The 10,000-nt window shown below is 37.3% G+C and overlaps 1 non-coding gene across 1 annotated transcript; it reads left to right on the top strand.

Annotated features, from left to right (window-relative positions):
• The first annotated feature begins 912 nt into the window (after positions 1 to 912).
• LOC129026007 (U1 spliceosomal RNA) lies at positions 913 to 1,076 on the top strand. Its single transcript, XR_008497392.1, has one exon. It is a non-coding gene; the product is annotated as a U1 spliceosomal RNA (small nuclear RNA).
• The last annotated feature ends 8,924 nt before the right edge of the window (positions 1,077 to 10,000 follow it).

The raw sequence follows: 10,000 nt of genomic DNA on the forward strand, positions 1-10,000 counted from the left end.
TGTTTTTTCTTAAAAAAGGTACTCATAAAAAGCTATTCATATTTAGTAAAAATAATGAGATGAGTTAGACATGGTGGTGCATTTCTCTAATCTAAAGTAGTTGGAAGGCTGAGGCAGGAATATTCCTTGAACCCTGGAGTGTGAGTCCTCATTGAGCTATGAGCTATCATCTTCTCACTGTAGTCCAGCCTGGGCCACACAGCATAATCCTAAGTATAGAATAATAAATAGAACTATGAAAAGTAATATAGCATTACTGTTTTTAATTCACTTGTAGTAATGCATGGATAGTATATTATCCAAAACATTTTATATTTGTAATACGTCAAGAGGTCAGATGTTTGAGTCAGATTGCTAGCTAGCTCCTCAACTGGCTAAATCTGTAATAATTGGGAAAGTATTTCTCCTAACTGTAATTGATTTTTTATTTGTTAAATGGATTTACTAATGCTACCCACTTAGGAAACTAACTCTAATATTAATTAGATTACCTCAAACACTTGTTCTGAATGGAACATATTAGGCAATAAAATATTAGCTACTACTACATATTATAAATTCTTTTCATCTCCTTATTTTTAAAGCTCAGAGTGCACATAATAAAATTCCAGAAGACCGAGAATGGCTGTTAGATACAATAGGGTGCCCTAAGAGTCACTACCAAAAATGAGCATATCAGTGCCTAAAATGTATGGTAGCTTTATTTAGCAGTTGTTTCATTGTTTACCATAGTGCTTTTTTCTTACAATTTTGTAGAAGCCTGTGTCAGAATTAAGAACTTTTTTAGAAGAGAATAGTCATGGATGATTGGAATTAACATTTTAAGCTGATACTGAAAATTATTCTAAATTCTGTTACATTTATATTTGTAATTTCTTTCAAAGGCTAATGGAAGTCTTAAAAAGAAAATGGATACTTGCCTGCCAGGGGAGATACCGTGATCCCGAAGGTGGATTTCCCAGTTCAAGGCTGATCTATTGCACTCCAGATGTGCTGTCCCATGAGGTTTCCCCAAATGTGGGAAACTCAACTGCATAATTTGTGGAGGTGAAGGACTGTGTTTGTGCTTTTATGTGGAAAAAAAGAAAAGAAAAGAAAATTGACTCGTTTAGTGGATATAGAAATGTGAAAGAAGGCCATATACTGGAAACAATTCAGTATGCCTACTAAGATTTGTCTCCTCCAGTACAAAACAAGAAAACATCAAATGGTTATTTCTTAGAAAGATCAAATAGTGCTAGCATGACATTTGCAAATGCTTCAGAACTTTGTCTAGATAAGGGGCTCGGGGGAAGCCTCAAAAGGGCAGCAGATAAATCTGGGAAAAAGACAAGTAATTTTTAAATGTGTAAGCCAATGTCTATGTATTAATACGGCCCTTAAAATATTTATTTTGTTAAATGATTAGCATTGGTTTGTTTTTTCTTAAAAAGTAAGCTTCCCTTTGGAAGTGACTTGTGTGAAATGGTCTAAAAATTATGTAGCTAAAATAATTCAGATTTTTTCCCTGAATTATAAATCATTTGCAGGAATTGTAAAGATGTTATAATTGTCAGCTTTTTTACATTTCTTAAAAGTTTATTCTAAATGAAGAAAATTGAATAAAAGGTGCAAAGTTACTTTTACAATCAAATTGTCAATCTTTTTAAATATTTAGAATTTGGAGCCAGATGACCAAGGTGTCTTATATGGGCATAAGACATGTCCAACAGCAGATGCTCCATTGTATCCTCACCCAACAGACTCTATGTATCAACAGGTAAAAAAGTAATAATAATAGTTTTCATTTTCAAACTCAGTTTGATGCTTTACTTATATGGTCTTCAATTATTATTTTCTTACATATTTTGTAACATATCAGCTGTGACTGCAAATTAAGAAAAAAATTATCCAGGACAGATTTGGCAAGATGATCAGAAGAATAGTTTAAGTGGGGTTATGTTTTATTTTACCTTTCTGATTTTTTTTTGTAATTAGGTACTACCTTGTCTTAGTTCATAAAAAATGTGTGATCTTTCAATAAGAGCATAAATAATTTATTTAGTCTTTCTCAAAATCCAGTGGGAGTAAAAATTAACAATTTTACCAGCTTTAATACAAAGTTTACTAAAAAAAATACTGACCAAACATATAAATGAAAACCATTTATGAGCACTTCTAATTTAAAACAAATATTTCTGTTAAAATAGTCTCTGAATATTAGCCACAATGTGAGTAATGCAGTTTTCTTTTCACTTTTCTTCTCTTTCTTTTCTTTTCTTTCCTTTTTTCTTTTCTTTTCTTTCTTTCTTTTTCTTTCTTTTTCTTTCTTTCTTTCTTTCTTTCTTTTTTCTTTCTTTCTTTTTCTTTCTTTTTTCTTTGTTTCATTTCCCTTCCTTACTTCTTTCCTTTCTTTTGTTCTTTTGATGGAGTTTCACTTTTCTTGCCTGGGCTGGAGTGCGGTGGTTGTGATCTTGGCTCACTACAACTTCCACACCCCAAGTTCAAGCAATTCTCCTGCCTCATCCTACCAAGTAGCTGGGATTAGAGGCACGTGTCACCACCCTTAGCTAATTTTGTATTTTTAGTAGAGACAGGGTTTCACCATGTTAGCCAGGATGCTCTGGATCTCCTGGCATCACAATCCACCTGCCTCAGCCTCTTAAAGTGCTGGGATTACAGGTGGTGAGCCATTGTACCTGGCCAGGTTAATCATTTAAAGCTTTTCTTGTGTGTAACATTTAGCATGACTTCTCATCAAGTTCATGTAGCCAAGAAATGAAATTAACTAAATTCCAGCAGTTGCCCAGAGTAACAGCTGTATTTCTCAGAAACTTTATTTTTTATCACCAGAAAAAAATATAAAACGGGAAAAATGTAAAATCAAGCATATTTTCATTCTACAGGTTCTTAACATTTAATGTTTGATAGTTTCATTTCTTGTTGAGATAAAGAATATGGACATATTTTTAATAGAAATTCTAAAATATTAAAACCAGTATGCAAAATTTTCATATGCCACAATGTGTGGAGCACACTAGATTTTATTTTAGTGCTTGGGGCACTTTTGTAGTAGAATTTATTAAGTGATGCTTCCAAAATTTGGCTTCATCTAATCCCGTGAAGTACATATTATCAGAATCCATATACTTTAAAGTACCATTGCGCCAATATTTTTGACTGTTTTGCTAGCCAGTCACCATTTTCCTTGAAAGCAGTAAGTCTCCTAGTTTATTTGTATATTATTTTAAAGCTTTTGTTGTTAGATGTAGGGTTTACTGAAGATATAAGCACCTTCTGGTTTTAAATAATTCATGTAAGATTTTTTATTTCCAATAACATCTCCATGCCCATTGTTGGAAACACTAGGATATGAAGTGTGTTGCATAGCTTGAGGAACAGCAATTAGTTTGTTCAAATTGGTTAGAATATACTATCGGAGGAACCCACCCCTGATAATTCAATGTGGGTCCTTTTCTATTTTCCCTAAGTGTCAGCCAGTCTGAGAAATAAAGGGAAAGAGTACAAAAGAGAGAAATTTTAAAGCTGGGTGTCTGGGTGAGACATCACATGTTGGCAGGTTTCATCATGGCCCCAAGCCACAAAACCAGCAAGTTTTTATTAGTGATTTTCAAAGGGGAGGGAGTGTACAAATAGGGTGTGGGTCACAGAGATCACATGCTTCACAAGGTAATAAAATATCACAAGGCAAATGGAGGCAGGGCAAGATCACAGGACCTGGGCAAAATTAAAATTGCTAATGAAGTTTCAGGCATGCATTGTCATTGACAACATCTTATCAGGAGACAGGGTTTGAGAGCAGACAACAGGCCTGACCAAAATTTATTAGGTGGGAATTTCCTCATCCTAATAAGCCTGGGAGTGCTATGGGAGACCAAGGCTTATTTCATTCCTTATCTGCAACTGTAAAAGACAGACATTCCCAGAGCAGCCATTTCAGAGACCTCCCCCTAGGAATACATTCGCTTTCTCAGGGCTCTTCCTTGCTAAGAAAAAAATTCAGTGATATTTCTTCTATTTGCTTTTGAAAGAAGAGAAATATGGCTCTGTTCCACCCAGCTCTCAGGCAGCTAGACCTAATGGTTATCTCCCTTGTTCCCTGAGCATCACTGTTATCCTGTTCTTTTTTCAAGATGCCCAGATTTCATATTGTTTAAACAATTTGTGCAATTAACACAATCATCACAGGGTCCTCAGGTGACATATATCCTCAGCTTACGAAGATGATGGGATTAAGAGATTAAAGTAAAGATAGGCATAGGAAATCACAGGAATATTGATTGGGGAAGTGATAAATGTCCATGAAATCTTCACAATGTATGTTCAGAGATTTTAGTAAAGACAGGCATAAGAAATTATAAAAGTATTAATTTGGGAAACTAGTAAATGTCCATGAAATCTTCATAATTTATGTTCTTCTGCCATGTCTTCAGCCAGTCCCTCCATTCAGGGTCTCTGACTTCCTGCAACATCTCTCCCTTTCTTTTTATATAAATGTGCTATGGTGATGAAGGCTTGGTTGTTCTCTCAATTTTGATGCAGGATTCTTTGACTGTTCTGGCACACTAAAGACAGACCAATTAAACAGAGAAACATAATTCCAAAATTTACTACAGTGCAGCCCTCAGTAGACTTAATGCAAGTCATGAGGTTTAGTCCAGAAAGATTTTCTGTCACCTGATCTAATACCTCAGCTCCAGGCACGATGGATAAACGAGCTTGAGGCTTCAAAAATTTGTTTCTTTAATTTAGTTAGGTCTGATGATAAATTATCTTCCCTACCTAAAAGGTGTCCTTTGACCATTTCCCATGAATGATCAGTCTCACTGTAGGGATACAGGGTGACACAGATATCTGTAGTATTCCAATCTCACTGCGTATGCATGCAATGTTCGAGACTCACTACTTGATCTCCAAGCCAAATAACAGACTGCCTTACCTCATTAATTTGATTAGCCAATTGTTGATCAATTCCTTGTTGAGAATTCCACATTTGGGTGGAATTGGTTTGTCAATCATTAACAAAATGAGCCATTTGACTAGATTGATAGACTGCCATTCTGGCAGTGGTGGCCAGTGCAGTGACTGTAATTAGGCCCACGATCACAGCAATTAAAGTGAAAACCAATCTCTTAGATCTTTTTAGAATTGGCTGTAACTCTTCATTAATTAAATGTATTGAGAGGGAGGGTTCCCAAGGTGTGGGCATAGTTACCAGAATCCAGATTCCTTCTCGAGCTTGAACCAACATTACACTTTTCCTAGAGTCAAAATAGGAGTTAATACAAATGTATAAGTGACAATTAATGCATTGGACAGTTTAATTATTCATCCAAATTTTGATATTTCCCACTAACAGCACGTAAGGAGGCTTAACACAACTCTGTATGGGAATAGTCAAGTTGGAGGTAAGCAAAGCAGAATTTCTGCATCTACATTGATACTGAGAGAGGAGGACAGTGGGGGGAACAACAGACAGAATAGTTTCCCCTTCCTATACTCACAGTCCAGACATGGCAATAGCTAATTTTCAAAGTTCTGGGTGCTCTGGGCTCAGAAGAGAGTATCATATGAGGCCTCGGTGGGGTGGGGGTGAGGATAACACTTTTATCTTCCCATTTTAAGGGAAAGAATAAGCTGAACCTCCTATGCAATGTAGAATGATGATTTTCATTCTTCCAATAAGAAATAAAATAAGCAGACTCCAGGCATTCCCTTCCACCAGAGGAGCAGTTGTTTTCGAAATAGCCCTTTGGAGCCCAGTCTATTACTAAACAATATGAGTCATTTTTCAATATTACCATATGTGAGTTAACACAGTCTTCCCAAATTAAGATTTTAGATGGGCCCTCAAAATTTTTAGGGCATGGTTTTCCTGCATGTTTATGTTGAAAGTATGGGGTATCTCTCATTACTCCACCTTTCATTTGTTTTAAAGGAGAAAGGGAGAGGCTGGAGACCAAATATCCTGGTTCCTCTGTAACTGATCTGTCCAGAAGATAATTAGCCCAGACTTGAGTTTCTAGATGGATACAACCAGATGCATGTCCGAGGCACAGAAGTGGGTATTTATAACCCATGGTAACATAAAATGCATTGCCTTATTCCCCTGGCTGAGTGAAGCAATGGTCATCTGTAGCTTCAGGCATCCTTACACTATCCTTAGTGTAGATTTCTGCAGGAGCATCCATCCAGGTGAGAGATCAAATAAGTGAAGGAAAAGACACATAAGCCCAATAAGAATAATTTTGTGTAGCTGGTAAATCAGTGTGAGAGGAAACTGGTGAGACAGAAAGTATGAGGAGAAACATTAAATAAATCCTAGTGTAAGCAAGATTAAGTGATGAAAGAGGAAAAGAAGAACAGAGGGATGTTATTTTCAGGCTAATAGAAATGGCGAGATTTTCAGGTTTGTAAGGAGAAAAAGAAAGGTAATCAGGAGAAGCATACTTAGTTAGATGGGTCTCTATTACAATCAGAGAGGATTGAATCAGACCGATTGTGATTTGGTGTGCCAAATTTTAAGGAGTTGGCACAGATTTCGCCATGTCTGAGGGCAGTCTCTACATGGACATCTTTTCTCTGTGGTTTTTGTTTGATGATCTCCTGGTGAAGCACAAGCATATCCTCTTTCCCACATTAAGTAGAATCAGAGATAATATTTAAAGGTTTGGCGAAATCCTGTAAGGCAGTAATTACAGCAGTTCACTCTGTCTTTTGAGCAGAAGTATAACAGGTAGAAATAAGCTTGTCTTTATGACCTACATAACCAGCATTGTCATTACTGGAGCCATCAGTGAACACTGTAACAGCCTCAGCAATGGGCTGATCTTTGGTTAATCGTGGGACCACCCAAGACATCATTTTTATAAAATCAAACAATTTGTTCTTTGGATAATTATTGTGAATAATGCCAATAAATTCAGCCGAGTGAATTTGCCACAATACGGAATGTTGAAAGGCAGCTTGAACTCCGAGCCAATTTAAAGGAACTACAATTAAATTTGGATCAAATCCAGAAATTTTAAGTATCCTGTGCCAAGTCTGTCCAATTAAGATGGCTATTTTGTCCAGATAAACAGACAAAGTTTTTGACGCAGAATGAGGCAGAAAACACCACTCTGCTAAATCATTATGTTGAACTATTAGTCCAGTAGAGGAGTGTAAAGAAGCAAAACCCAGAAGTTGAAAAGGCAGAAATGGCTGTGTTCTAGATAACCAGACAGTCTGGATTCTTTCCTCTACAAATTTCCATTCTAGTAAAGCCTCAGACGTCAAAGTCCTGAGACTGTGGAGATTGGAATCTCCCTGCAGCATAGAAAACAAGTTAGACAGTGCATAGATCAGAATATCTAAAGTAGGTCTTAAATAATTCATGTTACTCAGAAGTTTTTGGAAGTCATTTAAAGTTTTTAAAGAATCTCTCCTAATTTAAACTTTTGAGATTGAATACGTCGTCTATAGACCATTCCTAAATATTGAACAGGAGTGATCGGTTGAATTTTATCCTCAGCAATGTGTAATCCTGTCAACCACAATTCCTAAATCTTGAACAGGTGTGGTCTGTTGAATTTTATCCTGAGTGTTGTGTAATCCAGCCTCAAACACTGTGGCTTAAGCTTTGATAACAGTCAATTAATTGTTTATCAGTTGGGGCAGCAATTATAATATCATCAATATAATGAAGAATATAGGCCTGGAGAAATTGGGCTCGAGCTGGTTAAAGCACTTGCCCAACATAAAGCTGGCAGATTGTAGGGCTATTTAGCATTCCCTGAGGAAGTACTTTCCAATGATAATGAGTTGCAGGATCCTGATTATTGATAGATGGTACAGTGAAAGCAAATTTTTCAGAATCCAATTTATGTAAAGGTATATGAAAAAAACAACCTTTAAGTTCAATAACTATGACAGGTGAATTTTTAGGTATTAAAGCAGGGGCAGGCATGCCAGGTTGGATGGCCCCCATAGGTTTAATTACAGCATTAATAGCCCTTAAATCAGTTACCATCTGCCACTTGCCTGATTTCTTTTTTACTAGAAACACAGGAGAATTCCAGGGGGAAAGAGAATGTTCCACTTTTCCAAGTTGTAACTGTTCCAAAACCAAGTGGGTTAAAGCCACCAGTTTTTCTTTAGAGAGCAGCCACTGCTGAATCCAAATAGGTGTGTCAGATTTCCATTGTAAAGGGATAGGATCAGGAGGGATGGCAGTGGCCATCACTATAAAGGTTAACCTAAACCTGCTCTGTTTTCTTTTACAGTAACTGGGGGAGGTTTAGTAATCCCTTCATGCTTTGGACCAAGACCAAGCCCAGGAACAAACCCCATGTTTTCCATCATATGCTGACTGGGAGCACTATAAGAGTTATGTAGAATATTAATTTCAGCCCCTGTATGTACTGGCCCTCAAGCTTCTTTCCTTGAATGTGTATGGTGTAGGTGGGCCATTGTTTAGAAATTACATTAATTCAATAAGTGGCCTTTTCACTGCCAGAGTCCATCCCAGGGCCACATGTCTTATCTCCTTTGTTTAAAATGATATTAGGTAGTAAAAAAAATTGAGCTTGTTTAACAGTAGTAAAATAAACAGGAGCTTAGCCTGGGGAATGTAATTTATCTCAAGTTCTCATACACATCTTTGTTACTTGTTCTGTGGTAAGAGCATCAAAATTTAATTGAGTATAAGTATCAGAGAAACTATCAGAGCCTGTGAGCTGAGCCTGAGTAATTAGAATGTCATTAGTCTGGTTTAGCTGAGCCTGCAAATGGTCCTCCTGTGCCCTCCAGGCTGAGATGGGTTAGAATAGCTTTTTGCCAAAAGGTCCCAGTCTAAAGGAAGCACAGTAACCTCCATACAAAAAATTTGCAATACCATTTTAAAATAAGGAAAAGTAGGACGATAGTGAGTACAAGCATCCTTAAATTCTTTTTAAAAAGTAAGATTGAGTGGCACATATTGATGCAGACTGGTATGAGAGTGTGAGAAAGGCACACTGGAGGAGTAGAAGAGGCATAGGTATACTGGTGATTACTGGCATCCATGTGTGAAGAAGGGTACAGAGAAGCAGGCTGGGTGGATGGCAAAGTGACAGTCGAGGAACCAAAATGACAGGAGGGTGAGGGGTTTACCTGAAGAATTACAGGTAAATTATAGTTTGGCCCTGGATCCATTAGGTGACACCCAGAGGCAAATGCTGCAAAGGTTTGAAGAAGAAAGAATTAGCCTATCTATGGTCCTGGGCTGTGTGAGTCCAGCCACAGGAGCTTCAAGTACTGGCTCTTTGTGAAAAGAAATAAGGTCTTCAGGGAGTAATGTTAAGCCAAAGTCACCAGAGTTAGACATTGAATTATCAGCATCATCTGGTGGGGGAGGAGTAGCTGAAGGGAGAGGCTGATCAGATAATGAAGACTTTGTAGGAGAGGATGGTTGAGGAGGTATTAGAATCACCCCAAACACTGATAGGAACATAATTACCTGTTGAGACCAGTTCCCAGAATGTTGTACCAACATGATCCCATACTTTTACATATATGGTTCCCTTTTTAGGAAACCAAGGACAGTATTTTTCTACTGCCCTGAATAGAGTGACTGTATTTTCCATGGTTACTCGGACTCTTCCCTGTTTTTACATGTCTACATCTAAAGTTTCTTTTTCAGGAAAACAAGGACAGAATTTTACCACTGCCCTGAATACAGTGGCCATATTTTCCATAGGCACTCAATCCCTTTTATGTTTTAACCAGAGTTTAATATAGAAGAGATAAGTGTAATTTTTATACTTTGTGTGACCCATAGTTTACCCAGATCATACCCAGACTATGCACCAGTCATCAGGGAGTTGAACATGCACCTCTGTGGACCAAAGCGATGACATTTCTCCGCACTTACCAAAGGGTTCCCACATGCACTTGGGAAAAAGAAAAACCATGTTGGCACCAGATATTGGGGGAACCTACCCCTGATAATTCAACATGGGTCCTTTTCTATATTACTTAA

Source organism: Pongo pygmaeus, chromosome Y, assembly GCF_028885625.2.
Source record: "Pongo pygmaeus isolate AG05252 chromosome Y, NHGRI_mPonPyg2-v2.0_pri, whole genome shotgun sequence".
NCBI classification, from domain to species: Eukaryota; Metazoa; Chordata; class Mammalia; order Primates; family Hominidae; genus Pongo; species Pongo pygmaeus.